Source organism: Terrapene carolina, unplaced genomic scaffold (assembly GCF_002925995.2).
Source record: "Terrapene carolina triunguis isolate 2854851 unplaced genomic scaffold, T_m_triunguis-2.0 Scaffold742, whole genome shotgun sequence".
In the NCBI taxonomy this organism is placed as follows: domain Eukaryota; kingdom Metazoa; phylum Chordata; order Testudines; family Emydidae; genus Terrapene; species Terrapene triunguis.
Window position 1 is genome coordinate 418,203 of NW_020665093.1, and position 16,383 is coordinate 434,585.

Below are 16,383 nucleotides of genomic sequence, written 5' to 3' on the forward strand. Positions count from 1 at the left end.
ATATATCCGGATAGTTGAAGTCCCCCATCACCACCAAATCTTGGGCTACATGCAAGAAGTTGACCAGAATAGCTATTCTGGAATAACTCCTCCATGTGGACATCTATTCCAAAATAAAAGTGATTTAATTCCAGAATAATTACTCCACTTTGGGAGTAGAATAATTATTCCAGAACAAAAAGAACAGGAGTACTTGTGGCACCTTAGAGACTAACAAATTTATTAGAGCATAAGCTTTCGTGGGCTACAACCCACTTCTTCGGATGCATATAGAGTGAAACATTGAGGAGATATATATACACACATACAGAGAGCATGAACAGATGGGAGTTGTCTTACCAACTCTGAGAGGCCTCCCATCTGTTCATGCTCTCTGTATGTGTGTATATATATATCTCCTCAATGTTTCACTCTATATGCATCCGAAGAAGTGGGTTGTAGCCCACGAAAGCTTATGCTCTAATAAATTTGTTAGTCTCTAAGGTGCCACAAGTACTCCTGTTCTTTTTGCGGATACAGACTAACACGGCTGCTACTCTGAAACCTATTCCAGAACAGTGTCTCCACATAGGGAAAACTACTCCAGAATAGCTATGCCAGTCAGTGTAAACAAAACTTAGTAAAATAATAAACCAATTTATTTATTAGAGGAAACAGTTCCACCGATGCCACTACAATCTGGGTAAAATGGGAGATGAAGCCTTAGATAGTTACGCTATCTCGACTTAGAATGAAAGCTAGATATAGTAAATACAGTATTCTCAAAGCAAAGAGAAAAGCACTTGCATTAATCAAGCTAAACTATGTAAATACAAAATGATATCCTATACTTCTCATACAACATGGTTAAAAGGTACCAAAAGCAGAAGAGAATATAGTTTGTATTTGGATTAAATAACTCCGAAAATACACCTCTACCCTGATATAACGCGGTCCTCGGGAGCCAAAAAATCCCACCGTGTTATAGATGAGACCGTGCTATATTGGGGTAGGGAGAGGAACCGCTCCCCACCCCAGCTCACCTCCGCTCTGCCTCCGCCTCCTCCCTGAACGCGCCACCGCCGCTCCGCTTCTCCCTCCCTTCCAGGCTTGCCGGGCCAATCAGCTGTTTGGCCCGGCAAGCCTGGAAGGGGGGGAGGGAGAAGCGGAGCGGCGGCGGTGCGCTCAGAGGAGGAGGCGGAGATGAGCTGGAGCAGGGAGCGGTTCCTCTGCGCCCGCCTGTTACTTGCTGCGGCCCTCCCCGGGTTCCCCCTCCCCCCCCGCCCCAGATCACCTTCGCTCCGCCGCCTTCCATGAGCGCGCCGTAGCTCCGCTTCTCCCCCCTCCCAGGCTTGCCATGCAACTCACCTGTTTGGCATGGCAAGCCTGGGAGGGAGGAGAAGCGGAGCTGAGCAGCGTGCTTGTGGGAGGAGGAGGAGGCGGAGCGGAGGTGAGCTGGGGCAGGGAGCGGTTCCTCTGCGCCTCCCCCCTTACTTGCTGCGGCCCCCCTGCCCCAGCTCACCTCCGCTCCGCCTCTGCCTCCTCCCACGAGCGTGCCGCAGAGGAACCGCTTGCGGTAACACTAATTCGGATATAACGAGGTAAAGCAGCCCCGTCCCCCGGAGCGCTGCTTTACCGCGTTATATCTGAATTCGTGTTATATTGGACTGCATTGTATCGGGGTAGAGATGTAATGAAAAGATGCCTATAACCATTCTGACTATTTTTGGCCAAACTGACCCAGAGATTGTGTCTGTGGTAGAGGCTATCAATGCTGTTTGGCAACAGGCTTGCTTGCCCCCACCAGCTGCTGCTGCACTCTAATCCCACTAGGTGTGGGTTTTAAATCATTGATTTTTCTGTAGAAAGTATCCTAAAATCACTTTGGTTGCTGTATAATAGCATACAAAACAAACAACATAATAAAATACCATCCTGCTAAACTGCAATCACAACAACAAATGAGGGGCCCACATTTTAAATAGGAAACTAACGTTAGGTAGTAAATATAGGGAATGCGCTAAAAATAATTTTGAAAAAACAAAGCTTAGAGGAGCTACAGTGGGAAGGTACAAAAGATTATGTTTTTTGGGAGGACGGAGCAAGTTACACACTTTAGGGTCCACCACAGCAAGAACACAGTAGCAAGGCAGCATCAAATGCAATGGTAGAATCACAGAAAGTGATGTGTGAGCATAGATATCTGACAGTACAAGGATCAAGGAGTAACTCTTGATATAACCAGAGGCAACACTGTTAATGGATTACACAGTAGTTCCATTTTAAAATCAAAGCATAGTCAATGATGTTGCTGAAAGGCATTTTGAACTGTGTTGACCTGTCCCGCTAATGTGGGCAAACCAAGTTCAACACCACTTAAAGTAGGATAACACTTGTCAAAGCCTGCTGAAAAGGCTAATCATAGGAATTAAGAATCCTTAGGCCCCTCATGGACCCAAATTAAAATCATGTTAAAGACAGTTCAGCTAATAAGGCAGAGGTAGTCAATAGGCGGACCGCAGGCCAAATCCGGACTGACAGTTTTGAACAGACCCTGAAATCTTTTTATTTACTTATTATCATCATTATTGGTTTTAGTATTATTTTCTCTGGAGTCTGGACCTTGACTATACCTTGACCAAGAAATTTGGACCTTGACAAAAAAAATAATTTGACGTCCATTTATTCTTTTGCATAGAGAAAAAAAGAATAAACGGACACAAATCAGACGTCAAGAATTATAACATTAAAAAACCAGTCGGAGAACACTTCAATCTCCCTGGACACTCAATTACAGACTTAAAAGTGGTAATTCTTCAACAAAAAAACTTCAAAAACAGACTCCAATGAGAAACTGCAGAACTGGAACTAATTTACAAACTAGACACCATCAAATTAGGCCTGAATAAAGACTGGGAATGGATGGGTCATTACACAAACTAAGAATTATTTCCCCATGCTAATTTTCCCCCTACTATTACTCACACCTTCTTGTCAACTGTTTGAAATGGGCCACCCTGATTACCACTACAAAAATGATTTTTCCTTCTGCTGATAATAGCCAACTTTAATTGAATTGTCTCATTAGAATTGGTAAGGCAAACCCCATCTTTTCATGTTCTCTCTCTCTCTCTATATATATATATATCTTCCTATTGTATTTTCTACTCCATGCATCTGATGAAGTGGGTTTTAGCCCACGAAAGCTTATGCCCATATAAATTTCTTAGTCTCTAAGGTGCCACAAGTACTCCTCCTTGTTTTTTCCAAAGGTCATAAGGACACCATTGGACACCAGGCAGCATTTTTTTTTTTTTGCAGTGAGTAATTTACTACCCTACCACATGCCAATTCTATCTCACTTGACTTAAATTATACTTTGTGCGTACCCTGGAATACCACTATACACTTTTACCTAATGTGATAAAGACATATGTGATGAGCAGTGTCTGATTTATCAGTGGTTCTCAACCAGGGGTCCGGGGCCCCCTGGGGGGCCACGAGCAGGTTTCAGGGCCAGCATTAAACTCATAAAAGCCTAGGGCAGAAAGTCAAAGCCCCGCTGTACAGGACTGCATCCCGGGGCCCTGAGCCCCAACACCTGGGGCTGAAGCCTGAGCAATTTAGTTTGCTGAGGCGTGGTGCCCTGGGCAACTGCCCTGCTTGCTACCCCTTAACGCCGGCCCTGGCTTTTATATGGAGAAAAACAGTTGTTGTGGCACAGGTGGGCCACAGAGTTTTTATACCATGTTGGGTGGGCCTCAGAAAGAAAAAGGTTGAGAACCCCTGACATATATTGTACTGTGTTAGACAGTATGATTACATCCACAATGCAAAATTGAAAATATGATGGGAAGTGGATGTATTGTAATATAGGGATATAAATAATATGTAAATGTCCACTTCTAAATGAAAAAAGTCACTTAAATGCTTCTTGCTTTCCTTGTGGATCTTTCTCTTGATACAGGGAAGCTTTGTGTGACCATTCAAAAATAAAAATTCATAATTTGTGAAGCCTGGCTATGGACAGAATTTATACAAGTGCATACCTGCATATAAACTGTAAAGACTGGCAGATATGCTATATGATTCACTAAGTGAAAAAGCACAATACAATTTCTGCACAGGAAGTTACACAACACCATTTTATTAACTGTCAAGCAGGGAGAACACAAAGCAGATCTATCTATGTTAATATGCTCACCAAGTACTAACTCAAAAATGGAAATACAAGACAGTTAATTACAATATCATTTTATACTAACATATACATACTACCACATGGATTAACAACTGTCCCAAACCTGCGCAGCCAAATGAAATAAAATGGATGAAACTTACACTGATGCTAAAAGCTAATATAAATTATGTAAGCAAGTAATACACACTGCTGCACCCATAAAGCTGATAATCTTTATTTTGGGGGATGAAAGGCCTGTATACCACAACACATGAGAGGGCTCCCCTCTTGGATTTACAAAACAAGAGTTTAGGTCCTGCACCTCCCCACACATACCTGCACCCCTCATCCCTCTGTCCTGAGGGGCTCCCCACCCTACAACTACACTACACCTCTGCTTTGAGGGCACCTCTACATATACCTGCCTATCATGATGGAGGCACAGCTAGGACAAATTTAAGTTGTGTTACAACCCCATGAGCCAGGTTGAACCGACCGCACCAAAACCACAATTTCAACAAACAGTGGTTGCAACTTTTGAACCAAAAACAAACAAATCAAAAAACATTCTTACAGCCTTGCCAATAAGTCAACTGTGCTCAGTATCCTTCACTCCCAATAGTTCCAGTGGGAGCTGAGGATGCTCAGCATCTACCATGAATCAGGCTCTGTGTTTATAAAGTGTTTTGAAACTGTGAGGTGTAATTTTAGGGCTAAATTTAGAATTGTATAAAAAAGGGGGGGAAATTGAGACGTTTCTAGGAAGCTCAAATGTAATAAAAATAAAAGGCAAAAAACCAAAAGCCTCTCATTTGTGTAAGAATGGTAAAAGGTAGAGTCAGGATATTATGTCAGAACTCCCACACTCCAAGTACGCTGTGCAGCAAGAAAGTAGTCTCTTGTCCTTCTTTCACCCATCACATACACAAACCATCCACAGGTCTTATCAGAGATTTCTAAATGCTCTCACTAGAGATGAGCAATCAAAGCAATAGAATAATCCCTACTAGTACACCCGTGCATGTTCAGCCAAGCAAATATATGTCAATGTTTTTAAATATTACAGCTGGGTGGTGAAAGAATAGAGACTAGTACACCAGGAATTTTTTGTGAAAATTCCCCTCCTTGCTCAACCAGTAGTAGCAAGACAATGAGCATTTCTATATTAGAAAAGCTGCATCCAGTGTAAATATATTGATCTAGTTAGACTGGTGTAAACCCCGATGTAGATACACATAAGTAGAAGTTAAAATGGTTTAAATCAGTTTATCTTGTGTCTGTAAATTGCAAGCTAACCCTTGCTTAAATCAGTTTAATTTCACTGCCTCTGTATTATTAGGGATTTGCACTGATTGAGCTACGTTGATTTAAAATTTGTTTAGTTAAACCAGTGCAACTTTTCTAATATAGACCAGGTCTGAGCACCCTAGTCTGGCACAGCTGCCCATGGCAACAGCCACACTGTCACTTAAACCTACCCAGGACAAGTCTAAACATCACCACGTTAAAAACAGTTGCAGCTGCAGAAATCTCTTCTACACTAGTGCTCTGTGTTGCCAATACCACTGCAGTTCCCTACCAAAGCCAGAGACCATGGCCCAATTCTCTGTTGCCCTGCACCTTGTATAGTAATTTACAGCAGTGCAAAGTGAGTGTAAAATGCCATTATTCTAATGGTAGCATTTTACATTCTTTTTGCACTAGCGTACTTGATAAGGTGCAAGTCAAAAGGGAATCAGGGCTTAGTCTTGAACACTTTAAAAAACAACATTTGTCCCCATCGTATTGGCCAAACAGTGTTACAAACTAGTTCAGGCACACAGGAGTTTCCTCTTTATGATTAAGTGTGGTTTTTAAGTCAGATTAAACTACTAAACAAAAACAGAAATGATGTTAAGATCATATATATTTGACAAAGGTCCACGCTAACCTGGCCAGATACTACAAACTTGATTCTCCTCTGATTAACAACAGTGTAACTCCAATGGCATTATTCTTGATTTGCACCTGCATAAGTGAAAGAGAATCAAGCCCTGTCATTCTGATTCAATAGCATTTAAACATCCATTCTTCACAAGTGTAAAATGATTAGACGGGATGCAAGGCAGGGAGGATAAAAATCAATGATTTTTTTTTTATTTAAATCGGATTTTTTGATAAAATGCTTTTTGAGGGAAAAATCTATCTAAAGATAGTTTTAATTACGATATTAAATGGATAAGAACAGATAGTAGATAATGTTTTCACCCTCAGCTCACAGAAGTTATAGCTCAAAGATATCTCCTCATGGAATAGGGATTATAAATTCTAATTCTATAGTATGAGACAATATATCCATGTAATGTTTAAAAACACTTTTGTAAATGAGTTCCAATAGTTCATGGATTAGGGACCCAATTTTATGGGGTTCCAGGGGCTTCTGTATAGATCATTTAGGTTAATCTTTCTATCTACCCAATGGGACTCAGTGCTCAGTCTAGAAGATACCATCAGAGATGCTTAGTTTTGCAGTTCTCAAACTGTGGATTTGTGTCTCCAGAGATAACATGCTTTTTTGTTAACAGCAAAAATGTTTTAAATAAATAAATAATATATAGAGGTGAGAAATAACAGACCTCAAACCTATTGTCCTTCTGCAAATTTGTGTACACAGAGTCAATCCCTTACCTCTCTCTAAAAGTGCAAAGTTTCAAAAAGTTCCGTGAATAGACAATTGTTCGGGGTGGAATAGATCTGGACAAGCCTAGAAATAAAGGTGAGAAGGGAGGGACAGGGAGTAGAAACAAAAGTGAAACTGTTTGAGCAGCATATTCCAGAAGTCTTGAGGTCTTTCTGAGTGTAGCCTTCATTGATTTGAGATCTACCATACCATTCTCTCACTAGAAGGGAAAACCTATAATGGCAGCAGGCCATAAAAGAGACGCAGTTTAGGAATAAGAACCATTCAAGAAATATGTTTGCTGATGGTGTTTTAAAGAAAGTCACAACAGTGAACTGGTGGAAGTGACTTAAACACTTGGATTCAGAGACTGTTGAAATGATAATCTCACTATTAACAGCAGTAGCTTCTTCTGACGGTGTAGAAAGAAGCCAATATTTTAAGTTTCTCACGTTGACCTGGCTGACATAGTTGATTTAATTTTTATTTTTGTTTTTTTTTTAATTTCATTAAACTATTTTAGTTAAAAACAATATTAACAAAAACAAACCTGATTTTGAAAAGCTTGTATATTTAACTAAATTCAAAAATTCATATGCTTGTTTTGTTAAAATATTATGTTTGCTGTTGAAGAAAAAAATCCAGAATTCATAATGTTGTTTTAGTTAAATAAAACAATTTAAATGTCTGTCTGGTGATGTTCTCCTCCTAATACAGCATGGCAAGAAAATCCTCCAAATGTTAATGATTAACCTGTTGAATTGGAGATATTTATGAAGTCATTGGGAGGTGAACTATCTGCTTCAATTACTTTTGGTAAATGAAATAACCAAACAATCATTCATTTTCTGATATAGCTGTAAAACTAAACTGAAAAGTTTTCAAAATAAATCACTTTAAAAATGTATAGTGTGTACCTTCTAAAAATGAACCTACATCTATCTCTGAGGGTATGTCTACACTACCCGCCGGATTGGCGGGCAGTGATCGATCCAGCGGGGGTCGATTTATCACAATAAATCAATCCCCAAGCACTCTCCCGTCTCGCCTGCCGTGAGAGGCGCAGGCGGAGTCGATTGGGGAGCGGCAGCAGTCGACTCACCGCGGTGAAGACACCACGGTAAGTCGATCTAAGTACGTCGACTTCAGCTACGTTATTCACGTATCTGAAGTTGCGTAACTTAGATCGATCCCCCCCTCCCACCTCCCCCGTGTAGACCAGGCCTGAGTTGTGAAGAATATGTATTAAGGTTATAACAACCAACAAGAATGCACTTTTATGTAGAAATCCATGATTAAATCGAGTCTTCCTGACTAGTGATTTAAATCATGATTTAAATCAAATCCACCCTGATGCAAGGCAGCGGAGAATCAGGCCCACTGTCTACATATGTTATGCAAACCATATTTAAAACTGGTTCAGCTAGCATGGCTTAATTGTCTGTGTGAAAGGAACTTAAAATCCCTAGGGAGACAGAGAGAGAGAGTACAAGTCAAGAGAAAGTGGGAGAAGAATTCTGAAAGCTTTTCCAACATTTTTTCCTCTCTCATCTGTGTGCAATGAAACCTCGGTCTCTTTCCTTTTGGGTTTGGGGTAAAGATAAACTGTTTAAAATAAATTAATACTTTGTGTATGTATATATTTCTGCAAGCTTCTTTTGGGACTTACTGATAATTATTAAGGGCTCCATTCTCCCACCTGCAGGATAAAGGCATCTCCAATTGCAGATAATTGGGTCCCACAAGGGTAAATGATTTAAAGTCTATCTACTTGTAATCATTTCATGCATGACATTGCTCTTCACCAGCTGACTACTTGTGTATCACCCACTTTCTCTGAACTCCTAGGTTTCTTTTTTTTGTTTGTTTGGAATACTATTTCACTGAGAAGCAGAGCTCAGTGCAATGGCTCTCATTTGTCTACTTTCACTTGTATCTTTTGATGGACCTTCAGATGTGTTAACAGTGGCTGATACTCTGAAGCAATAGGAGTTTAATAAATCATGCTTCTTTCTTGAAAGTAGGAGACAGAGTTTTTGAAAGTCCTATAAAACTTGCTCTCAATGTTTTTAAGCTGTTTTTAAGTTTGACCCCGGCTGGAGCTCTGGCCGGACCGCAGCAGCCCCGCAGCCCCGCGACCCCGGCCGGACCGCCGGCCGGAGTGCGGCAGCCCCGCGACCCCGGCCAGAGCGCGGCAGCCCCACAGCCCCGGCCAGAGCGCTGGCCGGAGCGCGGCAAGCCCCGGGGCTCCCCCTCCCCCAGCCGGCAATCCGAAGTGCCGCCCCAGGAATCGGGCCCCACACTTGCTAAAGCCGGCCCTGATGCTGGGGGCCTCAACTACTGTATATCTGTCCTCTGACACATCAAATTTGGGATAGATGTTTTGTAACCAAGTCCCCCAATATAACTGCATTACTAGTGTGGATGGGTACAATAACTGTGCTTGCACTAAGGATTTTTTTTTTTTTTTTTTTTTTTTTTTTTTGCAGGGAGCAGTGGGGTAAGGAATTTCCCCCTAGTGCTACCATTAGGGTTGCACAAGTAGTGGCACCAGTGGGAGCTGCAGTACTATTTGAATTACTGGGACAGGCAGTTCTATGCCAGCTCATAACTAAAGGCCCACACCATTAGTTAAGCCCAGGCTACAATTGATTACTGGGGACAACAGATTAAAAAAAAAAAAAGGGAGGGGGAGTGAGGTTGAAAATCAGGGATCCAGAGAGGGGACACTGAGTAGAGAATCCCCCAACAGTTCCCACTACTCAAAAGGTGGACACTGCCCAGAGGAATTCTGCCCAGAAGTATGCTCAGATAAGGGACCGGGAATAGGCCCCAAAGTCACAGAGCACACCGCCTAGCTTCCTACTTCTGGAGCGATGGATAGTCACCTTGGCCAGTGCCAAGAGAAGGTTGACGAGGATGTCCCATGATTGTGGAGGCCACAGACAGAGTGTGCACAGATCAGGAGATGCGGGGAAAAGTGCAGCCAGAACTTCAGTAAGAGGTTCTGGATGATGCAAAGGAGGGGCTACAATCTGATGAACCCTACACAGATGTGTGCCAAGGTCTCTCTCTTGCCCCAAAAGGGACAGGTGTTGGGGGAATTTGTGAACTGCACCAGGCAAACACCCATGATTTCAGCTCCATGGAGGAGCCACCAACTAGTATCCCCAGCAGGTCGCAGAATAAGGGTAGAGTACATATTCAGGCCCAGAGAATGCAAGTTAACTACCCCTGAGAAGAACAGGGAAAGTTCACACCTCTCAAGCCATTCTTTCATGCTGTCTGTCTGCTGATTCAATTACACAGCACTGTACCAGTTCATAATCAGGTTGTCTTCATAGCCATAAAATAAAATATAATTTAGCACTTCTAGCTGTTAATTAGATTTCAGTTTTGCAGAAATTTGTAAGTAACCTACAACCAGACACCAAGGAAAAGTTTCCTACCCACTACTGGCTATAAAAAAAATCCATACCCTCTTAAGTTTGCATATATAGCAAAACAGAACTTTCCATCATCATATAATTTAGTTACTAAGAGCATTTATGTTCAAACCAGAACAAAGATCACAATTGCGATGTTACATTTTTTCCTACACCATCAAAATCATTCAGTGTAAAATCTCTGACTCACAATCTACAACCCCCAATGTTATGGCTCAGATGGGATGCTGAGGGCGTGTTCTCCTCACTCACCAATTTATTAGTTTATTTTTGAACTCTCCTATCAATGTCCTCCTCAGTACAGGACTACTGAATTCTTTCTCCTGGTTCCCTCTCTATACTTTTTTTTTTAAACATAGCTGCACCATTGCCTTAACCAACCCACTTCTGCCAGAGGATTTTCCCATGCTCAAAAAGCGGGATACATCACAGTGCAGTAAAATGATGTTATATTTTTTCATTTTGTTTTTAGTACAACCCTTAATTTAATATAAACAGTGTTAATTTATTTCTGTTGAAAAACTGAGAATTAAGAAAAACTGAAATCCATCTTACTACTACTGTATTATTCATAATGTGCCCCAAAGCATATCCAATGGGGTACAAAACACAAAAGAACATGTCAATCTGATCAAATGCCAGTCACTTTTCTGGGTTAATTTAAGAAACTGTGGCTAACATTTTCATTACAACAACCAATGCAAATATTATTACCATAAACACACACAAATGCATGCACACCATTTGTGTACATATATATACACATATATACACATACACAATACTGATTTTAAAGCCCCTTTATATACCTAAAGACAGATTAAGAGAAACATCTGAAACTCCTGACAAAAAGAAATAAGTTTTTAGGTATCTCAAAAGTTTGAGAACATCACATCCAGGAAAAAATTTCCTAGTGGAAAAGGGGGGTTGGGCAGAAGGAAGCCCACTCCATATAAACTAATGTCTGGTAAGAACAACTAACACTGCAGAGATCTCAACAGTGAGCCAAGTACTTCACCCAAGAGCACAAGAGAAAGGAGAAGACACCGAGAACGACGGCTAAACTGCCGCGCAGAAGTAGGTGGGCAGAGGTGGCAGCAGCAGACTGGGGGGCGATCTCCCTCTCTCTGGAGCTCATGAGGACCGGTGAGAGGCTGGCTCTTTGTCACGGTTGTTACAGACACACACACTCCCAGAAATGCCTATGACTTGCTGGGCTGGGCTCAGCGGGCCACGTGTCTGTCACAATCCCAACCAAAATGGGGGAGATCAATGAACTAAACGCACATGATCCGGGGGTGGTGGTGTGTGAAACTCACCTTGCACGCATCAGCTGCTGCCTTTGCTAATGGAGCCGAGTGGGGTGGCCAGAGGCCCTTGCTGCAGCTGGGGAAGGTTATGTTTTTAAGGGCAAGAGGACTAACACCTCCCCTCCTCACCGGGCTGGCTCAGGCAGGACAGGCACCTACAAGGAACTGCGGTGGGTGCTATTCTTGGCGCACCACCTTCTCCCGGCCACGTGCTCCTTAGAGAGCCTCCCCCCTTCTCCCACGGGAAAACAGTGGCATATGGGGAAGGAAGAGCCAGTCCAACAGCAGTAAGAGAGTTGCAGGACTCAGCCCAGCTGTCAACCTCACTCTCCAACAGGGAGGAGAGCATCCCTCCTTTGGGGCGGGGGGTAATTTTACGGCAAGTCTCCCTTCTCTGGAGGGATGATTGTACTGCGGGGGCTGCGCGGGAGTCACTCAGCGCTGACTTCAGATCTGCACTCCTGGCAAGCGTCCTCAATGCTGGGGGGGCTGCGAACCCGGAGGGCGATCTCGGCACATGCTTTGTCTTAGAGTGGGCTTGGGGGCTCCGGACCTTACCCAGACTCTCTGGAAGCGACCCATGCGGAACACCGACCCAGGCAGCCCCAAGTCGTCAGCATAAGCTCCCTCGCCTCTTCCATTATTTACCCTCTCCCTCTCTGCCCGTTATCCATGTGTGCTCACTCACGCCCGCCGCCGAGCAGCCCTTCTCCCTCTCATCACACACACGCGGCCCCCCAGCCTCTTCCCAGACCTGACTGCGAAAACAAAACAAGGCTCCCTCCCGTCACGAGTCACACCCGAGCTCTCCAGAGGCACCAGCCCCCTGAGCAAACTGCTTCCTCTCCCTCCATATTTATTACAGCACTTTTAACCAGAGACAGGCTGTCCCCTGTGCGGCCGGGTGAGCGGGACAAACCCCAATCCACAACCCACCTGCCCCTGTTAAACCTCCTCCCCCAGCCCACGTTTGTTATTTTGAATCATAATTTCATTCCAGCCCCAATTAACAAACCCACTTTATACATCCCACCTCTGAGAGGCGGCAGTGATCCCCCCCCGCCCCATTGCTGCCACCTCAGAGCAGGAAACGCTCATCCTTTAACCACATGTATGTTCTTCGTAGATTCAGATATTCTAAATAAAACACACGCAAATATAGGCTGAGAATCTCTCTGCTGGGGGAGTTGGAGGAAAAATCTCCCCCCACCACCACAGTTAATAATAGGGTCCGTACTCACAGTAGTCATGAAGCTGTGCGGCTGGGGGAGAGTGGACACAATATGGCAGCAGGCCCGTAGGGGGATGTGTCAGGGATCAGCAGCAGCTGCTGCTCCCTCTCTCCCTGCGCAGCAGCAACACCACCCTCTAGTCTCTCGGTCTCCCCATAGCAACACTGCACCCAAGCCACTAACCCCTCCTCCCCTTCCTATACTTACCACACAGCCTTCTCCTCCCCCTGTCCAAGTGGGCTGGCCCCCTCCCCTCCTGCAGTCATATACAGGAGACGAGTCCATTGCTGTGGAGGCGGGGAGGGGGATGGAGAATAGCTTGTGAGTAGTTCATTGCAAAGGGGAAGGGGGTGACTTCCCTTCCCTGCCAAGTTCAGTGTGTGTCTCTGACTGGGGGTTCCGTTGTTCTATGGGGGAGGAAGGAGGCTCCTGGGGTCAGTCACTACAGACATTTCCGCAGCTCCTGACCTTCTGCCTGAGGCTTAGACTATGGTCATAAGGACTGTGCTCCCCCATCTCCCTCCCTCCATTTATATTGAACGGAGACTGCCTTTGTACCAAAGCTGCAACCTTTTGTAGTGTCACTCAAACCCATCCATTGAGAGATGGTGTGGCAGCACCATGACCTTGTGTTGAAAGGTTGCCCTACAGCAGGGGTCGGCAATGTTCGGCACGCGGCTCACCAGGGTAAGCACCCTGGCGGGCCAGGCCAGGCCAGTTTATTTACCTGCTGACGCGGCAGGTTCGGCCGATCGCAGCTCCCACTGGCCGCGGTTCGCCGTCCCGGTCCAATGGGGGCAGCGAGAAGCAGCGCGGGCGAGTGATGTGCTGATCGCGGCTTTCCGCCGCTCCCATTGGCCCGGGACGGCGAACCGCGGCCAGTGTGGGCCGCGATCGGCCGAACCTGCCATGTCAGCAGGTAAATAAACTGGCCCGGCCCGCCAGGGTGCTTACCCTGGCGAGCTGCGTGCCAAACGTTGCCGACCCCTGCCCTACAGTGTGAAACCAGCGTGGGCCCTGGAACTGATTTGGGGAACACACAGGCAGCCGTCCTTCAGCACAATGTGTGTGTCCCTGACCAAACTGGGACAATCACAGAGATACCCCTTTCTGGAAAAGTCCTGTAGAATTTAAAAGGGATAAAACCAACAGTGTTCTTATAGAAATGTAATAGAGTCCTATAGAAGTTACTCTCAAAAGCTGGTAGAATACACCATTTCTCTTAGGCTTTCTGGGCCATCCTATAAAATTCTATAATAGTGATATAAAGCTGTATTCTTAATATGGTCTGGAAAATCCACAGAAAATATATAATTTTATATAAAGGATTATAGGATTTTCCTGTAAAGGACTAGGACAGCAGCAAATCCAGAAAATTACACCCACTTTAAGTCCTGCTTCTCCTCTATCCCCCAACCCCTCGGCAGTCCCACGTTCCCCAGGCACCCAACTATAGGCTAGCAACTTAGTTGTGGTTTGTTTTGTTTTGTGAAGTACACATTTTTGGCAGAGTGAAATGCTCCATTTCCAAAGAGATGAAATCTGCTTTACTTATTTTTTATCCCTCTTGAGAGATAATAAGGTTTCCAGCTGTAAAGACCACATGTGTTTGTTTTGTGTTGTACTGCTTTGTGCTCACTCATGCCTTTAGCTTTAAGCTCTTTAGGGCAGGAACTTTGTTATTTGTTTAGCATGGTTTGCAGTGCTGTGTACACTTGCAGTTTTACAACATCATAATAGGATCTGGGATCTAGTTGTGAGGAATAGGGAGAGATTTTGCATTTCCGATGACCCCACTCTTTGGTAGGAAGGTGTCCCATCCCCTCCCTAGGGCCTTGGATACACTGGCGCTGTAAAGCGCCAGTGTAATCGGCGCCTGCAGCGCTGCACGCCCGCTCACAGCGCTGCAAGCTACTCCCCTCGGAGAGGTGGAGTACTTGCAGCGTACTCTCGCAGAGAGAGCTCTCGCAGCACTGGCGGCGTGACTACACTTGCGCTTCACAGCGCTGCCGTGGCAGCGCTGTGAATTCTCAAGTGTAGCCAAGGTCTAAGGTTTCCTTATTGCGGAGGGACACTTGGCCTCTGATGCATTGCAGTCACTTATCTGAGCAAAGGACAGTAATGTAGTTGTAGGGGGGAATACCAGGAAATTCTCTCATTCCTCATTAATTGTTTCTGTTTTTAATGTTAAATAATTTACTAGTCAGGAAATAGTTCCTCTACAGTAGAACCTCAGAGTTACGAACTGATCAGTCAATCACACACGTCATTTGGAACCAGAAGTACGCAATCAGGCAGCAGCAGAGACCATAAAAAAAAAAAAAAAAAAAGCAAATACAGTACAGTACTGTGTTAAACATAAACTACTAAAAAAATAAAGGGAAAGCAACATTTTTCTTCTGCATAGAAAAGTTTCAAAACTGTATTAAGTCAATGTTCAGTTGTAAACTTTTGAAAGAATAACCATAACATTTTGCTCAGAGTTACAAACATTTCAAAGTTACAAATAACCTCCATTCCTGAGGTTCTACTGTATGTATTTTTTTCTGTGGTTTGGATGATTCGGGCCAGTCTTAATGATCCACAGGACATCCCTTCTGGGAAGAGAGATCAGATCTAGCAGCACTGAGGTTTTTTCCCACCTGGCAGCAGCACACAGAGATTTCTTCCCCACACTCATGGAGCAGAACCAGATTCATAAATAGGGTTGACTTGTGAGCTGCAGTTTGCAACAGACTGAAGGTCCAGACTTTCAGTATCCTATTTTCCTCATGCCTAGGCTTGGCCCTGATTATCACTTGCTAAATACATTATGATTCATTTTTCCCTGGTTTGCTGCTTCAGTCAACTTTTCCGTGGCTTCTCCTCCCCCAGGTGGGTAAGGGAAGTGCACTTACATTTAATTATAATTATTTATTATTTATTAATAAATTAATATTTTATTAAAAATAACTAACACTCTAGGCACCTTTGACACCAAAAACAATTAATCAAAACTAAAACTAGCAGCTAACTCACTGGCAAATGCAACAACACTTTGCCCTTCCCCTGCCCACAAATATTGGTCACCATCAAACCCTGCCTTCCCCCAAGGCTCAAGTAAATAGGCTTTAACCCAAGCATGCCAACAAACCTGGACTATATCAGATCAATGGAGGAGTAGTTCCAAAGCTGAGAACTCCCTCAAAAAACACTCTGTTGCCCTTGCCTTTAGATCAAGGAGCTAAAGCTTGAGCTCTTCTGCTGGTAACAACTGTGGCAATATAGTAGGGTTACCATACGTCCGGTTTTTCCCGGACATGTCCGGCTTTTCGGCAATCAAACCCCCGTCCGGGGGGAATTGCCAAAAAGCGGAACATGTCCGGGAAAAATGCCGTCCGGGCACTTCCCCTCCAGCGGCTGCTCTGTGAGTCCTCCCCTCTCAGACTTCGGCTCTGTTAAGAGCCAAGCTGCCCGAGCCAGCGCTACTGGCTTCGGGCAGCCCGCCTTGCCTCCGGACCCCAGCCGCCAGCCGGGCACTTCTCCTCCCTGGCTCCAGCTGCTGTGCTCCGGCGGCTGGGGTCCGGAGGCAAGGGGG

The 16,383-nt window shown here is 44.4% G+C and overlaps 1 protein-coding gene across 1 annotated transcript in view; it reads right to left on the bottom strand.

Moving 5' to 3' along the window:
* Positions 1-12,850, bottom strand: part of LOC112126061 (forkhead box protein N2) — a 58,283-nt gene extending 45,433 nt beyond the window's left edge. The window contains exon 1 of the mRNA XM_029913608.1: positions 12,816-12,850. The gene's annotated coding sequence lies outside the window, so the exon portion shown is untranslated. The remainder of the gene's footprint in view (positions 1-12,815) is intronic.
* Positions 12,851-16,383: the final 3,533 nt, after the last annotated feature.